The sequence below is a fragment of the Cupressus sempervirens genome, chromosome 4, assembly GCF_028749045.1.
Source record: "Cupressus sempervirens isolate cs-2001-9-10 chromosome 4, ASM2874904v1, whole genome shotgun sequence".
Classification (NCBI taxonomy): Eukaryota; Viridiplantae; Streptophyta; class Pinopsida; order Cupressales; family Cupressaceae; genus Cupressus; species Cupressus sempervirens.
This window is the reverse complement of record NC_143121.1, coordinates 824,189,735-824,216,350: the sequence shown is the minus strand read 5'-3', so window position 1 is coordinate 824,216,350 and position 26,616 is coordinate 824,189,735.

Genomic DNA, 26,616 nt, shown 5'->3' with positions numbered 1-26,616 from the left:
ATGCTAAATGAAATTAAACTAAGGATGCAAATGTATGCAAAATATGAGAAAATTTGAGCAAATGTGAGTATGAATTTCAATAGTGCTTCGATAGCAATTCAATTCATGTTCTCTAAAATGAAGAAATAGGGTCTCTTAAATAGATTTTCCTAGAATCCATCAACGGTTGAGATCAATTTCAATCAATGGTCAGGATTAAAGATGAGGTTTAGTTAAGGTGGAAGATTCCCAAATTAAAGGGAGTTAACTAACTCAGATCTGAGTGTAAGAGTTAGTCAGCTCAGATAGACTTTAGTGTAAAAGCAAGTGATCTAGGTCACTTCTAATTTGATCAATAGTGAACTGGGAATATCCATTTTTGAACTAAAGAGAAGAATTAGAAAGAATATTTAATCTAATAAAATGAGATATGCTCTCATAAATACCTTTTCTATTTAATTAAATAATTTTTATTCAATTAATTAGAGACACTTTTTTTATTTAATTAAATAACTTCATTTAATTAATTAGGAATGGCTTCCTATTTAATTAAATAACTTCATTTAATTAATTAGGAATGGCTTCCTATTTAATTAAATAACTTTTCTTAATTAATTAGAAATAGCTTTTCTATTTAATTAAATAATTTCATTTAATTAATTAAAATAGGCATATTTATTAAATTAAATAAATTTAATTTCATAGTACATCAGCCTTAGGAGATAATTTAATTTAATAAAGTATGAATACTTTAGATTAAATTAAATTGAAATCAAATAGGTTTAACGTGGCTAATATGAGTGCATACTATAGGAATCAAATAAAGCGTCTGATTAATGTAGATTAGGGTTTTAAGCATTTGACAATTAAGTCAAATAGCGAAAATCAGAATAAGAATTTGCCTAGTGAAATAGGACTTTAGAATTGATTTAGATAGACTAGAATTGGTATCATTGCAATGAGCCCATTTTGGGGTATTACAGGGAGAAGATATTGAACAATGGAGAAAAGATTACTATACTATAGATGTATGTATATATGACCAATATATGTATGGGGGAGTAGTATAGTATTATGAAGATACTTGTACAAATAAGCAGAAAATATCTTTACAAAAGTAATATTGAAAAATCAAAAAAACAGAGTATGTTATCGAGCCACAATAGCTAGAAATCAAAACTAAGTTAAAGACAAAAAATGATGATAAAGAAAGTTTTTTGACTTATAGTTTAAACCATCATATTTTTTGGTTTGATAAGTATTTTTGTCACTAATGCCAAAGGGGGATATTATTGACATTAAGGTCAATTTGTCTATCAGTGACTCAACACTTAGTCAAATGGTTACATTTCTACCAAGCTCTATAGTTGCTATTGATCCTATCATTCAGTTTGCAGTTTTAACCAAGTGATTCAATTGTTCTTGAGCCAAGTAGTCAAAATATAGTGTCTATCAAGTACTTGAGTCAATTTGCAATATTTTTTGAGCTATACAGTGTTTACTGAGCTTCAAAGACAAGGTACAATGTAAACCAAGCATAGGAGAGGCTACTAAGCTAGTTAGTGAAAGTGAAGAAGATTGTAGTGTTAACCAAGCTCTATTATGTTAACCAAGTTATACTATATATATTGAGTTCACAATGTTAACAATATGAATCTAGTGTTGGTTGAGTCATGTAGTGTCAACCGAGTGATTCAATAGGTACCAAGTTTCTTAGTATTCACCGAGTCACACAGTGTTGAATGAGTTTGAGATACTTGGAAGTAATTAGTATGGACCAAGTTTCTAGTTCAATTGAGTGCCATAGATTTTCAAGCATTGATAGTGTTTTCCATGTATTAGAACATCATCAAATTTTTCTTCAGAACCCAAGTTACAATAGTTTGGCTGACTTTGTGAATTATGATGAAATTGGTATTGTAGTCGACTCTAGTAAGTTGTGATTTGGATTGGTATATATGTAATGCATTGTATCATATCCAAGTATGAATGTGAAGATGAATATGATGAGAAAGAGTGTGAATTAAAGAAGGCTACAAGAAGTATAAGGGACATCATAGATTTATCTATCACAATCTGCTGATCATTGTAATTCAAGGAATCTCATTTTGTAAATTAGAGTTGTAGATCATAGATCATCCACTGGTTCATCCTAATAGGTGTATCAGTTAAATCTTTTAATATGGTAGACTTAAAATTCATTTTCTAAATCTCTTAACCAAGTGCATACTTCATTATATGTTGTTTGCAAGAAAACCTAACCTATTGAGAGTAAGAGTAAGCAAGCACATATTAGTTGCATAGGTATATCAAATATTTAAATTAAATCAAAACAAAACTAATACTATACTCGATTTTTGCAACTCAATGAAACCAAAAAGAATATTTCTCATGCAACCTCAAAGCAACTCAAAAAAGACACCCATGAGAGGCCCTATTGTTGTGCTTTAGATTGGAGGAACGTGGTCTACTCTCCCAAAACAGAACTATGTGAATTCCTTGATATGAAATGTAATGTGAAAATGATATTATGCTAAATGAGTGGAGAATGCTTCAAACAATGGCTATGGAACCAACCATGCTTGAGAGAATTCAAAGGATATGAGTATGAAAATGTAAGAAATAAACTAAGCTAACAATGCAAATGGGATGAAGATCTAACAACTATCAAAGGTTAGTAGCAAATGCAACTCTAGAAATAAGTAAAAGCTCTATAATCAAAATAGCATGATAATAATGCAAATGAGGGAGATGGATAATGCTTGAGACAAGGGCTCTATTTATAGGCTTGAGAGAGGCCTTGGTGAGGTGGCATATATGTGGTATCCAAATAGGTGCCACAAGGGAGACATGGAGACAAGTCATGGAAAGGTCAACATTCAAAATTTTCTTGCACATGTGTGAGCAAACTTGAAGGAAGAAGTGATGGACAAAGGTGTAAGAAGTGTGGAAAGTGTGAGAGGTGTGAGAAGTGTGAATGTTCCTCACACATGTGTGAACAAACACTTAGGAAAAAAAGGGGTTTAGCAAGGTGTTTAGGACAAATAATAGAATTAAGAAGTGGGTAGGTTTAGAAGGATGAAAGTGATAGTGTAGACTAGGTTTTATGATAGACTTAAGACTAAATTAAATAGGATTTAATATTAATTTAATCATAGGTTTAGAGAATTTAATGGAATGGAGAGAATTAAATAAATAAGATTTATTTAAAAGGGGATTTATGGAGGATCATGCATTAAATAAATTTAACACATTAGGGATGGAAGTATTTACATTAAATTTAAATACATTAGGAAAGTGAGTAAATTTAATTAAATAAGTAGAAGAATATGAAAAATATAATTAATTAATAAATAATCAATTATAATGTCAAGGAAAATATTAAATAAATTAATGTAGTGTTTAGAATAATTTTAAATGTCTACATTTTGCCCCTCTTTGATGTGATGTCAGGATGACATTATATCAAAGGAAAAAAATGTAGATTGCCCCAAAAGGGATAGGAGTCCTAGGAGTGGTGTCGAAGTGATGACAAAGGATCATGCATTAAATAAATTTAACACATTAGGGATGGAAGTATTTAAATTAAATTTATATACATTAGGAAAGTGAACCTATTTATTTAAATAAATTTAATTAAATAAGTAGAAGAATATGAAAAATATAATTAATTAATAAATAAATAATTATAATGTCAAGGAAAATATTAGATAAATTAATATAGTGTTTAGGATAATTTTAAGTGTCTACATTTTGCCCCTCTTTGATGTGATGTTGGGATGACATTATATCAAACAAAATAAAATGTAGATTGCTCTAGAAAGGATAGGAGTCCTAGGAGTGGTGTCGAAGCGATGATAGAGGAGGAGGGTGCCCCCTCGCAAAAATAGTGCAAAAATAAATTTTGGGCAATTTTCACGAAATGGTCTTTGGAAGAAAGGAAATCAGAAGAAAAGGGAATAAATGAAGACTTTGCATGACTTGCAAATAAAATAGGGGATTGACGTAGCTTAGAAAGGACATGGGCTCAAAAATGGGTCTTGGAGGGCCTATATAAGCCTCCAAGGGGCTCAAGGAAGGGTCATTTGCACACCAAGAGAGCAAAGAACCAAAGTGAAAGATGGACCCCATCAATAGATTGTAGCTTGGCAAGCACATCTGGGAACACCAGAAACCAGCAAAGATGTGCCCATTGGTGAGTCGACTAACCTGCTTTGTCAATTTTTCAATTTCATAGGCTAGCTAGCATTTATGGTGCCTTAAATAGGCCAAAAACTTGGTGTCTTTGCCCTGTCATCTGTGCAGATGACAAAATAAAGACTAAGAGGTCTGCAAAGATGATAGGATCCATCCTATCATCTATGCAGATGAAAAAAAAGGGGGATGGGCGGTCGAAGACATGGTGGATATGAAAATCTCCATGTTGTCATCTCTATAGATGATAAAATAGTAGTCACCAGCAGGAAAATGATGTCTGTACAACCACATGCTGATTGACATCTACACTGATCAGCATCTCTATGGATCAGCATCTGCACCAATCAGTCTCTACATGAATTAGCATCTCCACTAATTCATGTCTTTGCCAATTGGGACAAATTGACAGAGGATAGGGGAGGATGCCCCATATTGGGGATGGCACAAGAACAAATTAATTGATCATCTGCATGTCTATGCTATAGGAGGAGATGGTGGTATTCTAGTCGAGGGAGCATTATTTGTCAACCATGGTTTTGGAGGAGAGGCTCACAAAGGTAGAGTGGGGACATGTGTGGCTATGCGGGCTAGAGCATGTACATCAGTGGTTGGATCTATAATTACATTCAACATAGCTATCAATGTTGATCGAGTGATTTTGTACCCTTACTTTGAGTTTTCATCTGCCTATTTGAGAGGCGACCATCACTTTTCTCAATGTGTGCCAGATCATACAAGTGCCCATCCATGGGATGTAATCGAAGTACATGCTAGAGGGGGTAGATCCTTTTCTACAAGAGTTCTTTGGGAGGCGATGAAAAAGATTTCCGATTCAGAGATCATGGCTCACATGGTGAGAGACATTAGAGCAGAGATTACCATGACTTGCTATGTATCTTGCATCATTGATTTGGAGGATGGTGCCAAACCATGTTGGACATGGTTTTCTAATTGGATGGACATGAGTGCTTAGTACCTTGCTACAGGATGATGTTGCGATCTACTATTGGGGCCAAACCATACTAGCAGAGTGTACAATGACCTCCATATGTGTAAATATAGGGCACATCAAACCATGGGTCTAGGATTAACACTACTTATCATGTGGTATTGGGGGCACATAAGTGTTACATGACCCATCACAAGATGCGAGACCAGACAACTTGATGAGCTATTTTCATGTAGATACAAGCCACCAATCTAGTACACCTCCAAGGAGTCTATGGGGTTTTGGCACAGGTGCTTGGATGAGATTATTATGTTTGACTGGATGCCTTATGATGGTGTGGAACAACGGGGCAATATTTTGACAGTAGGAGGAGAGGATGACACCGAGGATCAAAGATATTTCTCATATACACAGACAAACTAATGGCTTATCGAGAGGTCCATGCATGTGATCATTAGATATATGCCCTCTAGGGTGCAAAGACAGTTTGGTAGGATATAGGATACCATCCCAAACATGTTTCTATACCCTGTGGTATCCCAGGAGTATGATAGGTTATGGGGTCATGGGACCAACCTATGATTGGCATAGATCTCCCAGTAATCACTGCAACTAGTGCCCTAGGTACATAGCTAGGATTAGGGGGATGCTAGGATGACTCTAACTTATGCATAGTGGTGGATAATGCATCAACTAGTGCGACTGATAGTGTAGACACCTAAATTTGTCCAAAACCCATTTTCTGACCAATTAGATAAATATTTATTATTTATTTAATTACCTTTTCATTTAATTAAATAAATTTACATTTATTTAATTATATTCCCCTTTCTTTGATTTAAATAAACTAAGGTTTATTTAAATCTTAACCTATTCCCACTTGCATCTAACCCCTTTCACTTTAATTAAGTATGTCATTTACTTAATTAATTCCCTCCTAATCTCACTAGGAATTAAATATTGCATTTAATCCTATTTGAGCACATGGCTCCTACATTTAACCCTTACCTAACCTCACTAGCCTAACTAACCCATCTTGCTAAACCTACCCACTTACTAATCATGCTTTCTTTTCCTAATCATCCTATCTAATCACCTCTTGATCCTAAGTGTGTTCTCACACATGTGTGAGAGATGTTCACACTTTCCTTATCCCTCATATCCTACATGCCTCTTACAACCTTGTCCCCCTTCACATGTGAACCAAGGTGTCTCACACATGTGTGAGAAACCTTGAGCCTCCAACACCTCTTACACATGTCATTGACCCATCACTTTCAAAGGTGTCTCACACATGTGTAAGGAAACATGATCTTACACACCTCTTACACCTGTCATTGACATGTCACCATCAAAGGTTGCTCACACATGTGTGAGCATCTTGCCCCCTTTGCATGGTCAAAACCCTAATCTATGTGGAGTCTACTTGGCCTCCACCTCATTGACACCTCATTGATCCTGAGAGATCTTAGCCCTCCATCTTTCATTCAATCTTAGCCATCCATTTTCCTATAATAGGAGAGCCCTCTCCTCATTTTCAAGAAGCACTATCTACCTCATTGTTATGCTGCTTGATTTGTGAGCAACCACATCCCATGAGTGAGGAAATCATCTCCAGTTGATGGTTTCATGAGGTTTGCATAGTGATATTTTCAATGCGTTTATGTTCTTTTTTGTTTCATGTTGCTTATTTACATGTCTTCTTTCATATTTTGAGGTTTTGCATGATAATGTAGGAATGTGCATTAGTTGCTTGATGTTTATTCTTTGGTTACATTTTTATGCAACACAGATAGTGCTTGGAGAACCACCTCCAATAGAGCAGACATGGGGAGAGGGGGATGGAGCTAGGGATGGAGGAAAAATAGTGGTGGTGCCAGTACCAGTAGAAGGGGCATAACAGGGGCCATAGGGGTACAAAGCCCATGCGAGGAGAGCACTAGTATACAAGTCACCATAGGGGCCACAAATACAGGTGCTTCTAGGGCCATAGGTACAAGGGCCACTAGGGCCATAGGATGCTAATATGATTAGGGCAGAGTAGGATAGTCTCCATATAGAGGTTTCCCAACTCCAAGGTGAGGTAAAAGGAAAGCGGGCATGGGAAAACAATGCACAGTAGGCCCTAGTGGCCCTAAAGGCAAAGGTGTAGGCAGAAAGAGCCAAAAAAAAAAAATGTACAAGAGACCTTGATAGCCCTACAAGTGCAGGTTGATGCTAGTGAGTTCAAAAATTTTAGGATGAAGGAGGATGTTGAGGAGCTTGCAGAGATAGAGGCCCTCTGGTGAGAGGTGATTACATTATGGGTAGAGCGAGGCACTCACTAGGCCCATCTAGATGAATACCACCAATAGTGAGATATAGCTAGATAGGTAGTACAACCTAGGGTGGCCATGGCAGTGATGTAGGAGGTGATGGCAACTCGTCAAGCATAGACACAAGTAGTATGATAGGCAACCTATTATAGGTCCTTATATCATGATGCCATGCTTGCTAATCAGTGGCAGCCATATTTTCAGGTGGCCTCTAGCTCATGGACAATAGGAAGTTGAGACAGGTCAGAGTAGTTTTTCGGATAGCATCGACCTCCACAAGGGGGGATATAGGAGGGGAAGGGCCCTTATACCAACTTCCTAATTTTCTATAGTGATTAGTTTTGACAGAGAGGTGCTAATGGGTTTTTGATGATGTATTTGTACATGATGACACTATATGATTTTTTTTGTATACGAACTGTAAAAACATTTATTCTTTTGATATATATGAGACATGAGTTGATGGGTCTATGTGTAGATGGGTGATTATGTTATGCATGTAATATCTATGGTTTGTATACTAACATTGTGATGTAGGATGTGTGTTATGATGAATATTTGATGCCTAACATGTCGATGATGTAGGTTTGCTAGCAACTATGAGATGTATGCATTGTGTTATTTTATATGCATGGATGCACTATATGTATTGTGAGATGTTTTTATGATGTATATGCCACTAGATATGATGTTTAGAATGGATGCATTTAATGAATTAATGTAATGAACTAATAATGCAATCTAATAATGAATAAAATGCTTAAATAATATGAATGTATCCTAAACAATGTCAGTAACAAAAAAAGACACTAATGAATGCAAAGTGAAATGATCAAAATGAAGATGTAAATATCAATATGAATGAACCTAATGAATGGACATGTGTCAAAACTCCTCATTTGTAAGAACCAAATAGCGTAGCATAGGAGGGGGGTAATAAATAGAACCCTTGTCTCAAGAAAGGCACAATGAAACCCTATACTACATGAACCCTAACTACATGATACCAAGGGATTCAGTTGTGTTTATATGAAAGAGCACACCTTAGTTTGATTTTTCAAAAGAGCTTATGCATTATATGCTATAGAAGCATAAATGTCAAGGCTCCTTTGTGTGGACTAGAGATTTTAGAAAAATAGGTGTAGTTTGCATAGTTATGATGGATCAAATTTTGTATATGCCCTACAGAGGTTTAGGTACACCCAAATTATTTTTAGAGATCTTTGGTAGATAGTGTACTAACCCATTTCCCCTATGGTGCAACATATAAGCATAACCTAAAACTGATACATACGTACTAAAGTATCAAAAATAGATCATACCACAAACAACATGTGTATTTAGTGAGAGCAATTCAGGTGTCACCAAAATATGGAAGATCTTGCCATAAAATGATTTCACTAACACACAAAATGAAATCAACCAAAAAAGAGACCTCATGACCAAGTAGTCATTTAGTCCATAGTTCCTGCCAAGAACCATAAAGCCTAAAGGTGAATGTTTTAATACCACATATAGGAAGGATTCATCTTATGCAAGTTTTTTTTGTATGATGTTGGTTATTGCAAATTGTTTGTTGGCAAGGGTTGTGAAAAGAACAAGATTCCTAAATCGTGAAGTCTTAAAGGTGATTTTGTTTAAGTTTTGTTGTAGTTACTGTTGTGGAAAAATCTTACTATAATGGGATTTGGACATGCACTCGACAGGAAAATGCCTAATGGACTAGAGGTATTTTGAAAAATGGGAGTGAAATGAGGCCTTGCAAATAAGAGGTCTTTTTATTGGGTGCATGAAAAGCATGAGTTAGATAGGACTTGTGCACAAACAGGAAGATGAAATGGTGGAATAGGGTGAAGTGAGATGAGCCTTATTGATAATGGACCAAAATACTTTTTTCAGGAACTTTTTCTTCTTTTGTCTTTTTTAGGAACATTTTATGAATTTTTTTTTGGAATTTTTGGAATTTTCTATTTTTTTGTATTTTTGTGGGACTATAACAACACTGTACAGGAAGTACAAGACTCAAGCATGGAACCACTTGAGATTTTGGCTATTTATAAGCTTAGAGAGTGAATCTCCCTCTGGAGTGGCAATATGATATGCCCTAGAACCATATTTGGTTGTAATGATAAATGGACCAAGCCAATTAGCTTCAATTTTTCCTTTCTTTTCATGGTTCTGGAGATTCTTCATGTTATCCTACAAAACTAAGTCACCCACCTCAAATTCTTATGGCTTGAATTTTTTGCGATACTGAAGCTAAAGGAAATTTTGATACATGCAGAGGTAGTTTAGGAAATTAAGGCATCTCTCATTGAGGAGTTGCAACTCTTGCAAGCAAGCAACTTAGTATTCTTCTTTAGACATCAGATTCTTGAGAGAGATTCTGAGGGAAGGGAGCTCAATTTCAATCGGCAAGATAGCTTCAGAACCATAAAAAAGGGAAAATGAAGTGGCTCCTATGGGGGTATGGATGGAGGTATGGTAGGCTCAAAGGGTGGGAGCAATTTGGAGGTGCCAGTCATGACCAGCTAGATCAACAATTTTCTTTAAGATTTTCAAAATGGTTTTATTGGTAGCTTTAGCTTGGCCATTGCCTTGGGGGTAGTATTTGGTGGAAATTTTTTGGGTGATTGTAAACTTCCTACACAATGTGGCAACTTCCACTAATACATTTGGTACCAAATTGCAACCGCAGTGCTATTGCAATTTGGTACCAAATGTATTAGTGTTTCTAATTTTTTAAAGGCTTTCCATTATCAGTCATGATGTCTTGAGGTATATCAAAATTATAGATAATATAGTTCATGATGAACTTCAAAATCTATTTTCTAGTGGTATAGGTTAATGGGATAGCCTCAACCCACTTTATGAAGTACTTAGTGGCGACAATAATATACTTGTGGGCATGTGTAGAATTTGGGTGTACTTGATCAACAAGATCAAATCCCTAGTGAGAAAAGGGCCATGGGGTAATGGTGGGTTGGAGGTATTGGGTAGGGGTGTGTATAAATTCACCATGCTATTGACAAGGAACGCATCACTTCACAAAATTATAGGCATCTACTTCCATAGTAGGCCAATAGTAACCCATTCTGAGGAACTTTTTTGCTAACGTAAGGCCACTAGAATGGGCACCAAAAATTCCTTGGTGGACCTCTTCTAATGTCATTCTATCTTTGTCTAAATTGAGACATTAGAGGAGGGTTCCATCAAAGTGTTTTCAGAAAAGTGTATCACCTAGGATAGTATATCAGGCAATGTGATAGATAAAGGTTTTACTTTGATTTGGGGTGAGGGCTATGGGAATGGTTTTGTGATTTAGATAGGAAAAAATGTCAACATACCATGGAGACTCAAGACCAAAAATCTCACACACCAACTTTGAATCATTTTTCTCACAAGCAGGAATAGAAAGATTCTCAACAAGAAACTCACATTTAGGACTATATTTAGGCATGGAAGTCATGGAGGCAATGGTAGCCATAACATCTACTACTTTATTATTAGTCCTTGCTATTTGCTAAAAGACTATCTTTCTGATGTGTTGTTTAAGATCTTCAACTATCTGGTGATATGGCAACAACTTTTCATCTTTTGTGTGGTACTCATCTGTAACTTTTTTAATGACCAATTGTGAGTCTCCAAAGATAAGAAGGTTTTTGATATTCCATCTGATAGCTTGATGTAGCCCTGTGACTAAGCCTTCATACTCAGCTATATTGTTTGTACAAGGGAATGATATTTTATAAGACTTAGGAATGAGGTCTCCTTGCTATGTAACAAAAAAAATTCCTACCCCTGATCCCTTTTATGTGAAGGAACCATCAAAAAATAACTTCTAGTGTGTATTAGGGTTAACAATCATAATTGTTTCATCTAGAAAGTTTGATACTATGGGATGGTCTCCTAGAAGAGGAGCTTTAGCAAGCTAGTCTACAATTACCTGTGCCTTAATGGACTTGCGATCATTATAAACAATGTCAAATTCACTTAAAATCAAGATCCATTTTGTAGCTTGACCAGTGAGGGAGGCTTTTGATAGAAAATATTTGAGTGGATCTATCTTGGCAATGAGATGTGTAGTATGATTAAGCATATAATGGCATAGTTTCTGCATGCAAAAGACTACTGCCAAACAAGCTTGCTCAATAGCAGTGCAATTCAATTCATAGCCAACTAATGTTTGAATAAGATAGAATATACCTTGTTCATTACCATTTTCATCTAGTTGTGCCAAAAGGGCACCTAAGGCAATTGAAGTGGCTGAAATGTATAGAATCAATGGTCATCCTGCAATTGGAGGGACTAGAACTAGAGGATTAGAAAAGTATGCCTTAATTTGTTCAAATGCTTTCTGACATAGGAAATCCTACTAAAACTTAGTGTCTTTGCAAAGAAAATGTTGAAGTGCATTAACCTTATCTACTAACTAGGCCACAAATCATCTAATGGATTGTAACTTTCCCTAAAAATTGCGGAGTTGTTTTAATGTGGTAGGTAGAGGCATTTCCATAATGGCTTTCACTTTGGTGGGATCTACTTGAATACCTCTTCTTTACACAATTTAGCATAACAACTTGCCTAATTTGACCCCAAAAACACATTTCCTTGGATTTAGGTGCACTTTATATTTCTCCAACATTTCAAAAATGGTGTTGAGTACATCAATGTGGGAATCATGTGTCTTTGATTTTCCTAGGATGTCATCAACATAGTCCTCCATTATGACATCTAGAAGATGATGGAATATTGTAGTCATTGTGCATTAATAAGTGGTGCCAGCATTCTTCAAGCCAAAAGGCACGACTTGAGAACAAAAGGTTGCCCATGGGGTGGTAAATGCCATTTTATGTTGATCTTCTTTTGCAAGTTTGATTTGGTTGTAATTGGAGAAACCATCCATCAAAGGAAACATCTCATGTATAGCAATCAAATCCACTATGATGTCTATGTTAGGAAGTGGAAAATCATCCTTAGGACATGCAAGATTTAAATCTCAAAAATTTGAACAAATGCAGATGCCTCCAAATGCTTTTCCTATAGGAACAATGTTTGAGACCCACTTAGGATAATCAATAGGGTGAATAAACTTTGCCTCTAACATTTTTTGCAATTCTACCTTGACTAAAAGTGCTACCTTAGGATGCATTTTGTGCAACTTTTGCTTCATTGGTTTAATCTTGGGATCTACTATCAAGTGATGCACAACCAAATCTGTGTCTAAACCAATCATGTCTTTGTATGTCCATGCAAAATTAATTTTACCCTTTTTCAAGAATCCAATAATTGGATTTTGTTCTTCAATATCTAAATGGAAAGTCAACCTCTCCCTCTTCTGGTGCCTCTAGGAGGTTTTCACAAGAAGATGCATCCTTTATTTTATCTTTTTCTTCATTCAAATGTGTCCTAAAAGAGTTTTCACTAGAGGATGTTTCTTCTAATTTTCCATTTTTATTTTCTTTTTCACTTTTGTGACTAAGAGTGTTGACTTCACTACCAAAGTAGGCTTCCTCATTGTATTGGATCTCATGTTTTAATCTTGGAGATTCTTAAAGCCAAAGAGTGCCATCACTGCTTCATCAAAGTTACATATATCAAGAGCTAGTGGTGGTGTGTACTAAAGGTCCTAGTCTATCATGTCAAGGTTGATGAGAGTTAGGTTAGTAGATGAAAGGTTAGCTATGGTAATGGTATGAATATGGTTATCTAAGTAATCCTCAATGTATTGGAAGGGTAATTTGAAAAATTCCTCCTCTTCAATCTCATAATCAGGGTTAACCATACAATAGTTGTCAACAAAGGACACCTTGGGTTTAATAGAGTCCAAACCACATCCTTTATGATATCTATTAGCCTCAAGGGGTTTTCTGATTCCATCTTCTTTAGATCCAAGGCCAATACCATGATATCCCATGTTTTTGATGATGGGAGGGGCCTTAACATATTTATCTTTAGGGAATTCCACAGGTTCATCTTTCCATCAAAATATAGCCAATCTAGGATATTAGATTTCATATGTTCATCACTAAGTGAACCCCAATGTTCAAATGTCATCTTGTTAACATGCATAGTATCCTTGTTGGTAGGAGGTGGTATTTGTGAAGGTTATCCAAAGGAATAGGGGGGAGAGTGGTAGTTGTTCAACACATAAGGCATTTTCAAACTTATACTCTCCCATTCCTAAATTAGCAAAAGTAACATTCTTCCTTGTAGTATTGAATTTAGTATCTTCCACCTTTTCCTTTCCTTTGTGGGAATTGGAATCATTATTGGATAACTCTAGCACTATTGTGGAAAGTGATTCTATTATGGTGAGAGGCTTAGGTATAACCTTAGAAAACTCACTAATTGGACAAAAATTTGTTGGTGCACCTTCCAATATTTTACAAAAGGAAAAAGGTGTAGGATCACCTGGAATCATGACCTCTCTTCCTTGGTGAGGAAATTTCAAGCATTGATGATATGTAGATTGTACTGCTTTAAGTGTGTGTATCCATGGTCGACCAAGAAAAATGTTATATGGCAAGTCCAAGTCTAAGACATGGCATTTAGTATTTATGACAGTTGGCCCAACCTTTAGTGGTAACATGATAACTCCTTTTGATTCTCTTTCTCTTTCATCATTTTCTTTGATTGTTATTCTTTTATTGACATCTACGAAGTCTCTAGAAGTCCCAAGAAATGAATCATCTTTAATGTACAAAGGTTCAAACCAGATCTATTATCTATAAGGACTCTTTTTGTCTTATGTTGCTGTATAAGGACTTCAATGTGGAGTGACAAATTGTCATGTGGATTAGGACCTTGGAAATCTTTGTCTGTGAAGACAAGGTGTTGTTGTGTGACAAGGTTTCCAATCATGGCAATGAATTGGGAGGCATTAATGTTTTCAAGAACATGAAACTCTAAAAGAGCAGTCTCCAAAATCTCTTTGTGGATGGGTGATGTGGTTGGGAGCTCTAGAATAGATATTTGTGTAGGAGTCTTACCTAACTAAGAAAATACATCATAGCATGAAGCGGGCCTTTGTGAGGTGGATGGAACAATAGGTGCATGTGGAACTAATGGAGTAGTGGAGTTGGGAGTGGCAACTTGAAAAGTGATGCTTCCTTGTCAAGTGGTTGCATCACAATTTGCTACTTGTAGGAAAAGGGTATTCACATGAGTGTTTACCTCTTCAATGTGGCCACACATGGAGTCAAAACCACATATATTGTTGGTCTCTATTTTACCAGACAAGGAGTCAAATCCCGATATGTGGTTAGTAGAATAGTTATAGTGTAATGCATTTGATGTGGAAGCTTGATTTGCATTGTTTGTATTATTTTTTCCATTTTTTTATTGTCATTGTTGTGGTCAGGAAATAACTTTTTAAATATCTTCAGTTTAGCATTTTTAGAGGATAGTCCTCCTTCTACCTCAATTTCTCCATCATCGATAAGATTTTGAATGAAGACTTTGAGTTTTATACACTTATTTGTGTCATGTCCTTTAATGCGATGGTATTTGAAATATTAATTTTCCCTATACCATTTTGATTTAGGTTGATTCTCATCAAAGAGTCATGTGTTGGAAGACACCATCAAATTGTGATCCACTAGTTTTTGGAATATGGTATCCAAGGGTTCATGAAAGTTAGTGAACTTCCTATTGTGATCATAGTCACGGTTGTAATTGTTATTGGCATTTTTTTTGTGAGGAAAAAAATGTGTTTGATTTTGAGATTGCTAATTTTCATGGTTTGAATTGTTCATATTTTTGTTATTATAGTTGTTGTTGTTCCCTCCTTGAAGGTTTTGTACACTTTTAACATCAGTGATGCCATCATGTGTGGCTTCTTTGTTTTTGGACCATAATTTGGGTTTGCTATTGTTGTTTGTTTCATTTTTTGAGGATGATGAGCTATAATGTTCAATGACACATTTGTCTAAAAGCCCATTTTCAATGCTCTTGCCTCTCTTGACTAATGTAGTGAAGTCTTTAGGACTAGCCATCTTCATGTAAAAAGACATCTTTGGTATCAAGTTTTTGATAAATATATTCACAAGGTGGGAATCCTCAATTTTATATGGCATGTGATTAGCAAGATGCCTCCACTATTATAGAAAGTTGGCAAATGTCTCACCATTTCATTGTTTTGTGTTGCACACATCACTTAATGAGGCATGATGTTTAATGTTGTAAGAGTATTGTGCTACAAAATTTCCTATTAAATCATTGAAAGAGGTAATGGAACCCTTGGGTAAGTTCATTAGACACTCTAGTGCAGGGCCTCCAAGACTCTATGTGAAGAGCCTCTTAAGATAATCCTCACTATAGGCTACTTCTTGACACAAAATAGAGAAATCCTTGAGATGTGTGATAGGACATGTTTCCCCCATGTACTTTTCAAATTTAGGAATCTCAAAGTTTGGTGGGAATGGTATCATGTTAATGGTTCTATCAAATGAAATGGGACAAAATTCCACAAAAGAGAAATCTTTCACCCTTTTGTTGCTCATGGTATGTACCAAGTTTCAAAGTTCATGCAACTGTTGGGCAAAATCTTGGTTTGGTTGCATCTATGATTGTTGAGAATTCATAAACCTACCTCCCAATTTGTAAGGAGTTCTGAACATATTGTAAAGGGGTGGAAGTATTCCACTTTGGCCAATATATTGATATGCAGTCATTGGAATTGGCACAGATGTTTTCACCATACTTGTTGGAATTTGAAAATAAGAGGAATACATTGGTTGTGTTGGGATTACCATTTGTTGAGTAGAGACTTGCCCAATGTTTAAACATCCTACAGTTGGACCTATCATGATTGACTGCAAAAGACTAGCATTAGTAGTGTTGGGCATAGCACTAATGATTTGTTGGATATGTTTCGCACTTAATTGGAATGCCAATTGTGTGGTGACACTTGATGTAGATATAGCACTAGTTGTCACTATGAGTTATTTTCCTTTGCTAGATGTGTGGTTTGTGCTTGAGGTTGGTAATATGGGAGCACCACCCTTCATAATCTGTCTAAACAAGGTGCTCTCATCAAAACTCATAGGGACATCAACACCATCTTTAACCAAGTTTAGGAAGATCTTAGCCTTGTTTGTCCTAATAAAATTTTCCATCATTTTTACATTGTATGGATCTGCAAGGAATGTTCAGACATCATTAAGGACAATATTGTTGTCAATAGGGTCTTCCTCTTAGTATACTGCTTCATCATTACTTCCCTAAGTTGTGTTGTGGAAAGGGTATTCTAGTTCTTGTGTGGATGTTAAGATAGGCATACCAAAGTTTGAATTAGAGGGAAATGTACCTCCCAATGATGTTGCATGTGGAGGAAAAGGATTCTCCATTTCTTTTTGCCTTAATTATTCTAACAAGTGAGATATGGGATTAAATGTGAATATGCCAGATAGTGTTGTACAATACAATAGTGACCAAAATAATGGGTAGAAGACTATGGAAGAAAGAGAGGAATGTGAGGGAGAACTGTTGAACCTTATGTGATGAAAGGGGCCAACAACCCAAATGTAAAAAAAAGACTTTGATTTTAGCAAACAGAGTGTGATTATAGGTTAAAAGTATCTCTTTCCTACTAAAGATGGTCAAGTGATCTTTAGGAAAGATAGGACACCAAATTGACTACCCACTATTTGGAGATGGACTTGTGATCCCAAATGAGTGATAGATGTTTGATTATGGATAAAGGGTCTAGAGTTGTGATCTTAGAAGGTGTTCTTATGCCAAAGTTTTTAGGTTCAAATGATCAGGTTCTCTAGAGGAGGTTTGCAAATGGAAGACTAGAAATTTGGAAAATGGGGTTGATGGGGAACGTGAAGGTGTGGTGGTCACTTATATGATTAATTCAATCCTTGCTTACTAGGAACAAAAATGTTGGGTTCACTCTAGGGAAGGTAGAACAATTTTAAAGTTTAGCATTGTACTCAATTCTATCATAATGGTCTTTTTTAGCCTCTTCTTTCTAGATGTCTTTGATAGTGTATTAGAATTATTTATCACCGTGTGCTAGATTTTTCCTTTTCTTGTAGACAAATGCTTTGGATAATTTCACCTTCTTAGGTTTGACTTTATTGCTAATGGTAGGAATAAAACAAAACCTAGTTTCAAGCACAAACTATAACCAGACTCAACCAATTTTGAATGCTAGACCAATAGAAATCCTTGAAAATAACTGTGAGTCGAGAGGACCCACTTACCACTATTAACTCATTGAAAATTTAGCTCACCATTTCACTCATTTTTGTACTTGTTTGATGTTTGTTATTGGTTTTGAATGTTTAAACAATTAGGCACATAGAACACACCAACAATCCTAATAAGGCTGCCACTAGGATGTACAAGGATTATCTAATGGGCATCCTTGATACATGCAAGGTATGTGAGGCCCAAATCTGTAGATGAAAGAAAATAATGCCACATAGCTAGGAGGAGATGGTAACCCAAATCTCCACCTTCACTTTCCAAAGGTATAATTTTCTTTGGGGCTTAGCCAAGAGTGACAGGATTTTACTTCCAAGAGAGGTGTCTTTCAATTCACCTCCTGATTATTATACTCCACCAGAACACTAGAGTTGAGGTCATCCCAAGGAGTGATGAAATGTCCAAGCAGGCCTCCTAGAAAAGAAAAAAAAGACCACTTATTTCTTGTGCAATTAAGATCACCCGAAGGTGCGAGAGGAGAGAATACGTAAGTGGCCTCGGGGTTAAAAGACACTTGTTCTCTTCCAATGAAGCTTTAAATTTTGTAATCTAGTCTTGAAGACACTTGTGTTTAAGTTTACATTTTTCTTTCCAACTTGACAACATCGTCAACATAAATAAAAAGTGCAAATTCATCAATAAAAAATGAATTTCTCATGAACATAAGCAAATTGTTAAAAATGAAACCAATTCCTTTAAGTCATTCAAGATTGAGGGAGTTCATTTTAAGCGCCAAATCTAAATGTTTCATAGCAAGCTTCATTAACCTTAGGCATTCAAGAGTGTATTTGCTATCCTAAACATTCATTCTAATCAAAGCATGTCAATTTCCTTAAGGCATTCAAGATTGAGTTTGACTATCCTAAACATGTATTCCAATGAAAAGCTTGTTTATTCCTTAATGACATTCAAGAGGGTGTTTACTATCTAAACATACATTCTGATAAAATGTGAGTAAATTTCCCTTAAAGCATTCAAGATTGGCTATATTTTTTTTTCACCTTAAAGAATTCAAGAGTGTGTTTGGATTTTAGATATTAACTTGCAACATACATTCAAAGGAAAATAGTTATTACATAGAAATTTATTAACCCTTTAGTCCTACAAGTGATAAAAATCACTACAAATTTCCTAAGTGATCAAAATCACTATAAGTTTTTAAATCCTCCAAGGTTTGTTTCATCCAATACACACTTGTTAAAAATCCCTATAAAGCAACTAGTCAGTGAATAATGTGTTTAAAATTTAATAAATCTACTAAAAATCAAAGATGATAGATGACAAGTGTAGATGATAGAACTTTGTAGATGCCAAAACTTGCAGATGATAGAAAGGCACAGATGCCAAAACATGCAGATGATAGAAGACAAGTGTGTATAGATAGGAATTTAATGGTAGCTTGTCAAATGTAGATGATAGATTAAGTTTAGAGATGCTAAAACTTGTAGATGAAAAAAGTAGTCAGCACACAATGTAGATGATGAAACAAGGATCGTAGAAAACAAGGTATACAACATATACAATGATTTGGATTTATAGCGAGTTTGAAATCTACCCACAATGGAGATGACAATATATATAACATAGATGACAATCGAGTTTTACAACAAGTTTTAAATCCTCCCACCATGTAGATGACAGAGGAAATGGCACAGAGGCCAAAACTAGGTATTAATGTAGAATAGGTGGGTTCAAAGTAGTAAGGCAAAGATTCCAATCTGTGTAGATGCTAATCTGTGGAAACAATACTTTGCAGATAACATTGTGTGTAGTGTAGATGACAGTGCGCAGGTTTTGGCAATGAGTTATGATATTTTGATGATATTTTGAAAGAAAAATAGGGATGTGAGTCCCATTGAGAATGCCAAAATGTATGCAAGAGAACCTAACCTATTGAGAGAAAGAGTAAATAAGAACATGTTAGTTGCATGGGTATATCAAATATTCAAAATAAATCAAAACACAATTAATACTATGCTTGATTTTTACAACTCAATGCAACCAAAAAGAAAAGTCCTCATGCAACCTCAAAATAGCTCAACAAAGGCACCCATGAGAGGCCCTGTTGGTGTGCTTTAGATTGGAGGAATGTAGTGTGCTCTCCCAAAACACAACTATGTGAATCCCTTGATATGAAATGCAATGTTAAAATGATACTATGCTAAATGAGTGGAGAATGCTTCAAACAATGGCTATGGAACCAACCATACTTGAGAGCATTCAAAGGATATGAGTATGAAAATGCAAGAAACAAACTAAGCTAAGAATGCAAATTAGATGAAGATCTAACAACTACTAAAGGTTAGTAGCAAATCCAACTCTAGAAATCACTAAAAGCTCTAATAATTAAACTAGCATGATAACAATGCAAATGAGGGAGATGGATAATGCTTGAGACTAGGGCTCTATTTATAGGCTTGAGAGAGGCCTTGGTGAGGTGGCATTAATGTGGCATCCACATAGGTGCCACAAGGGAGACATGAAGACAAGTCATGCAAAGGTCAATATTCAAAGTTTGCTCACACATGTGTGAGCAAACTTGAAGGAAGGAGTGGGGGACAAAGATGTAAGAAGTGTGGAAAGTGTGAAAGGTGTGAGTGTTTCTAACACATGTGTGAGCACACACTTAGGAATAAATGGGGGTTTAACAAGGTGTTTAGGATAAATAAGTGAGATTAAGAAGTGGGTAGGCTTAGAAGGATGAAAGTGATAGTGTAGACTAGGTTTTAAGATAGGCTTAAGACTAAATTAAATAGGATTTAATTTAATCATAAGTTTAGAGAATTTAATAGAATGAAGAGAATTAAATAAATAAAATTTATTTAAAAGGGGATTTATGGAGTATCATACATTAAATAAATTTAACACATTAGGGATGGAAGTATTTAAATTAAATTTAAGTACATTAGGAAAGTGAAATTATTTAATTAAATAAGTAGAAGAATATGAAAAATATAATTAATTAATAAATAATCAATTATAATGTCAAGGGAAATATTAAATAAATTAATATAGTGTTTAGGACAATTTTAAGTGTCTACATGCAAGAAAACTTAACCTGTTGGGAGCAAGAGTAAACAAGCACATGTTAGTTACATGGGTATATCAAATATTCAAAATAATTCAAAACACAACTAATACTATGCTTGAGTTTTGCAACTCAATGCAACCAAAAAGAAAAGTCCTCATGCAACCTCAAAAAAACTCAACAAAGACACCCATGAGAGATCTTGTTGGTGTGCTTTAGATTGGAGGAATGTGGTGTGTTCTCCCAAAACACAACTATGTGAATCCCTTGATATGAAATGCAATGTGAAAATGATACTATGCTAAATGATTGGAGAATGCTTCAAACAATAGCTATGGAATCAACTGTGCTTGAGAGTATTCAAAAGATATGAGTATGAAAATGTAAGAAACAAACTAAGCTAACAATGCAAATGAGATGAAGATCTAACAACTACCAAAGGTTAGTAGCAAATGCAACTCTAGAAATCACTAAAAACTCTAATAATCAAACTAGCATGATAACAATACAAATGAGGGAGATGGATAATGCTTGAGACAAGGGCTCTATTTATAGGCTTGAGAGAGGCCTTGGTGAGGTGGCATCTATGTGGAATCCACATAGGTGCCACAAGGGAGACATGGAGACAAATCATGCAGAGGTCAACATTCAAAGTTTGCTTACACATGTGGGAGAAAATTTGAAGGAAGGAGTGAGGGACAAAGGTGTAAGAAGTGTAGAAAGTGAGAGGTGTGAAAAATGTGAGTGTTTCTCACACATGTGTGAGCACACACTTAGGAATAAAAGGGAGTTTAGCAAAGTGTTTAGGATAAATGAGTGGGATTAAGAAGTGGGTAGGCTTAGAAGGATGAAAGTGATAGTGTAGAGTAGGTTTTAGGATAGACTTAAGACTAAATTAAATACGATTTAATTTAATCATAGGTTTAGAGAATTTAATGGAATGGAGAGAGTTAAATAAATAAGATTTATTTAAAAGGGGGTTAATGGAGGATCATGCATTAAATAAATTTAACACATTAGGGATGAAAGTATTTAAATTAAATTTAAATACATTAAGAAAGTGAACCTATTTAATTGAATAAACTTAATTAAATAAGTAGACGAATATGAAAAATATAATTAATTAATAAATAATCAATTATAATGTCAAGGGAAATATTAAATAAATTAATATAGTGTTTAGGATAATTTTAAGTGTCTACATATGTTTAGAAATCCTTTAACAAGGTGGACCTCACAGTCCTTATTGCTCCTAACAGGGAAAATCACTAGAAGTTATCAATTGTAAGCCTTAACATGTTAAAATTTATACTGTCATAGTAAAGCTTGTGTGTATCATCCCCACCCTAGTTTTACTTTCTATTTGGAAGGTTTCTGGGTCACCATATCTTGTGTCAAAGTGTTATGAATGTTTTATTGCTTTCATTCTTTCATGCATGTAATTAGATCAAAATATTATATGAAGGATTAATTGGTGAAGTAAGATAAAGATTTTTATTGGTTTTTGATTCACCCCTCCCCTCTGAGTAACCTTGCCTACCTTATATTTCCAACAAATCTTATTTTCTTCATATTTATTCTTTTGTTTAGTGACCTCACATAGTCTTACTAATTGAATTTCATGTTCTCTCTTCAGTCCTCTGACTTCTTCACTTAGAATGTTGTTTTTCTCGAATAGATCTTCTAGTGTTGCATCAGTGTCACCAAAATTTCCACTATTAAGAAATTATTTGGAATCAAATTCCTTATATAGTGTGTTATTCTACCAAATAGCCATATCTTGTTGAAATCTGGTTGGAAAGATCATTGCTGAGAGAGATTATTGAAAGAAGGAGATTATTGAAGAAGACTATGTGTTTCAATCTTTGTTTTGTCACTGATGTCAAACCTACTATTTTCTAATAAGATTCAAACACTATCACTTAGTTGAGTGATGAAGAGGTTTTGATCAATAAGATGTAACAAAAGCACCTAGAGGAAATGTTGAGTTATGATTATGTAATGAAGTACATGGATCAATTTGTAAGAGTAATTAGATATTTCCTAATTAACTCTAATTTCTTAAGCTAAACTTTAGGCATCTAATAATTAATTCTTTTATTAATTACTTTGATGCAACCTAGGTTGGACCTTTTTTAGGATTTCAATCTCCTTTATAAGGATGATCTCTCATTGTAAACATTAACTTGAGATAATTCATTTTATATAGCAATTTCTTTTTTTCTCATCAAAGATGTCTCATCTGTGGATCTGGCAATTCTGGCCTCCATAGCTTTTTGCTTTCTCTTATGTAACAAGTGTTTGCATGCAGGTGATTTTTGGAAGCTGTGGGGTTGATTGTTCATTAACTTCAATATGGTATCAGAGCTCTAGATCTTCATGCCCCTATTATATTCGTGAGAGATTTGGCATCGAATCTGACATCAATTTTTAGATTTGAGTTTTCATAGGATTTTTGTATTGGATCTGGGGGTCACTGATTTTTGAGGCACATTGAGAAAAAATGTACATCACCGTTGAGCTTAGAGCACTTGAAAAACCCCCATTTCCATATAAAATACACCTTATTTGGATGCTATTGAATTTTGGGGCAAAAATTTTTTGCACTTAGGGCATTTTGTCTTGAGCACACAAATTGAGGCAATAGTTTTTTTTAAATAGTTCCACTGGCCCATACACTGCTTGCATAGGAAGGGGGACTCCATAGCTACCATCAGCTTTCTAAACATTTTTACCTTTTTGTTAGTTCTCCTTTGAGAGCAGTCTAATGGCGTCAATTTTTTTGGGAATGCAGATTCAGTGCAGAGCCCACCAAATTTCCTCTCCATACTTTGCAATTGGTCCTTTGGATTCATTTGTTTAGGGCCTTATGATTTTTGGTGGTCTTTGCTTGAGTTGGTGATTTGGCTCTTCCTAGGCTCGACAATATGTGGAAGCAACCTTTGCCTTGACCCACATCTGTCAACAATTCTTGGTGGTTTACAAACCTTTTTAGTAATCTTGATTGGGAAGTTTTGTTTGGAAGAAGTGTTGAACTGGGCATTTTGCATTTTTTTTTTGCAATAATTTGGGTGATTTATGTGGGGAAAGATATTGCATGGCATATGTGACATGTTTGTGGTCTTCTCATCATCATCAACAATCAACTCCCACTTTGGTGGTTTCAATGGAGTCAATGGTGGTGTTTTTTGTAGGTCTCTTTGTTGTCAATGCATGAATTTAGACTGCTTATGTTTGGTCCTCCTTTTTTGGCGTATTTTTTGGGAGGACAATTCTTATGGTGCATTTTTAATGGATTAGTCCCTCTTCCATAACTATTCACCATTTGAGTTCCACATCTACTCTTGGTGTAATTTTTATTTGCATGGAATTGTAGTTTTTTGGCTTTTGTATCCCTGCGGCTTCTCCAAACAACCATCCTCCCTGTGTTACATGATTCTAGTGACTATTCCTTTTGAATATGTGAAGAAGCATCTGGTGCAACGTTCTTGTCAAGGGAAGAAGTGAATTTCATCAACGAGTGCTGATTCTTGGCGAAGAGCCTGTCTATTGGTTGTGATTCATTATCTAGTGGCAATGATTTCTATGAAAATGGTAGAAAAGAGGAGGGCTTTGACATGGCTTCTAATATTGAACTTGCATCCTTGTCTCCTGCAAGTTTTCAATCATCAAACGACAAGATGCTCGACCACCCATTTCTTTCCACACTTAATGCACTGATGGTTTTATGGATTTGGTGTTGGTCTTTCACCAACTATTTTTGGTGAATGGTGGTTTAGATTCTCATGCCGATGATACCTCCTTTTTTGGTTCACAATCAACCCATCTTGGAGAAAGGGCCCCATAATGTGAAGTTCTGCACCATTATGTGCTATTCTCATCACTATTTTTTGGTGGATTTTGCTCCAAGTTGGCAGTTTATGGAATTTTTTCACAAACATATTTTATGGAGGAAGTTGTGTGGTATACTATTTTTGGGTGGAGATCATGTTCAATGTGCTAGCATTAACAATCAAAGCTCTCAAAGGCATAGTAGATCACACACAAGGATTTTTGGCATTGGCAAATCATTTGCTTTTGCATACCTTTCTTGGGTTGCTTGCATAATATAGAGTAGGAGTAGATCGGATTGTTCTTATTGTAGTCATGGTTGTGATGATGATTGCAAGTGTGATTTTTGTTGTAGAAGCTAGGGCATCTTCTACGAGCCTTTCTTTGACCATAGGTGTTGGATTTGTAATGGGGGTTGCCTCTATTATAGCTGATCTATGAATTGATTAGGAGCTATTACATTATTGTGGGATCAAAATTTCTGGGTCCCATTTTTCATTGGCTGGTGGGAATTCCCATTTTGACTAGTGATTGCCATTTATTTTGGCAGTATGGGGTTTTTGTATTTACTAGTGTTTATCATTTTTCATACGCATATTTTATGCTATGAAAGTGATCTTAGGTTCAATATTTTGACACATGCATATTTATCACACATGGTGATTATCATTTTGGCCACTGGTTTCTTAATCTGGCATTGGCCCTTTGTTTTTTGGCTCTTGTTTTCAGTGGTTGGACTTTTTCTCCAACAGAGGTCATTTTTATGGAATTTGTTTTGCCTTGATGGCCATTTGACTGTCAACTTTGGGCTCATCTTTTGTTGATGTTAGCACCATGTCAGCACTGCATCACTACTTCCTATCACCTCCTCGACCTCTATTTGTACCTATCTTTGGTTTTTTGGTCATATCTTAGGCATACAGACTCCATTTTTTGCAAATGAGATATTGCTGAAAAGCTGGTTTCAAGACCGTCATAGTGGTATAGGTAGTTTTCAGTTTTGATATTATTTTGATGGTTTTTTTTGCTATGAAAGTTAGGGGTATAGTTTTGCACTTTGGGAGGCATATCTTGAGCATTCGATGTCCAATTTGGGAATTCTTTATATCATTGGAAAGCTCTTTCTGAGCTCTTTCTAGTGATGCTGGTTGTTTTTTGAGATTCTACTCCAAGCACATTATATTTAGTCTTTTGCATTTTTGTATTCTGGTGGAAAACTTAGTTGTTTTAGGTCTGGGGATCGATTTATTTGCTTCAGATAATTCGTCATGACTAGTACTATCTTTTGTATTAGTCATATGCCTTTTCTAATCATTGTCGACATCATTTGTATGCATTCTTGCAAATGCACTAAGATAAAGTGCCATACTGCATTCATATTTTTCATTTCAGTTGTTTGCCTTTGTTTTCCTTCTCATTCAAATAGTGTCATCAAAGGAAACTCATACAGATTATTGTATTCTTGGGATTCACTATGTCTTGTGCCTTATTGTACATGCACTACTATGATAAAGTGCCATGGGGACTTGACATTTTGCCTTTGTTTGCCATCTTCCTTTGTCAAGTGAGTGTCCCTTCTATGACATTAATCTCATGACATGTTTAAGATTGATCATCTCAGTGCACACATATGTACTCTTTTGTGCATCTTGATCATGGTTCCTTGACTTACAGTTATTTTGGCCCACGTTTCTAGTTGTCTGTCACCTCACCATTGTCTACATTAGGGGGGCTTCTTTTGTTGTTTCTCATGCTTCCTTGGTTTATTTGATCAACTCTTTAGGCTTTGGTATTTTATGTCATCTATATCTTTGAGTTTAGTTGTTTTCCTTTGTGTGCCTCCTAATTCGATACAGATTACAATCTTCTCTACTTGGTCAAGTTCTATTTCAATGGAGGTTCTTCAAATTAACAGTTACATTTGATAGAGTTTTGTAGCTTCTACATGCTTTAGTGGTGTTCTACATGACCATCTTTGTTCCTATCTTCTAGAACATTCCCTAGTTTGGAGGCTTCTTCAGTCCTTCACTAGTTACTTTCAGCATGTATCCATCTCTTTTTTGAGTAGAGTTTTTCCCATGTGGTTTTCTCTATTTCTC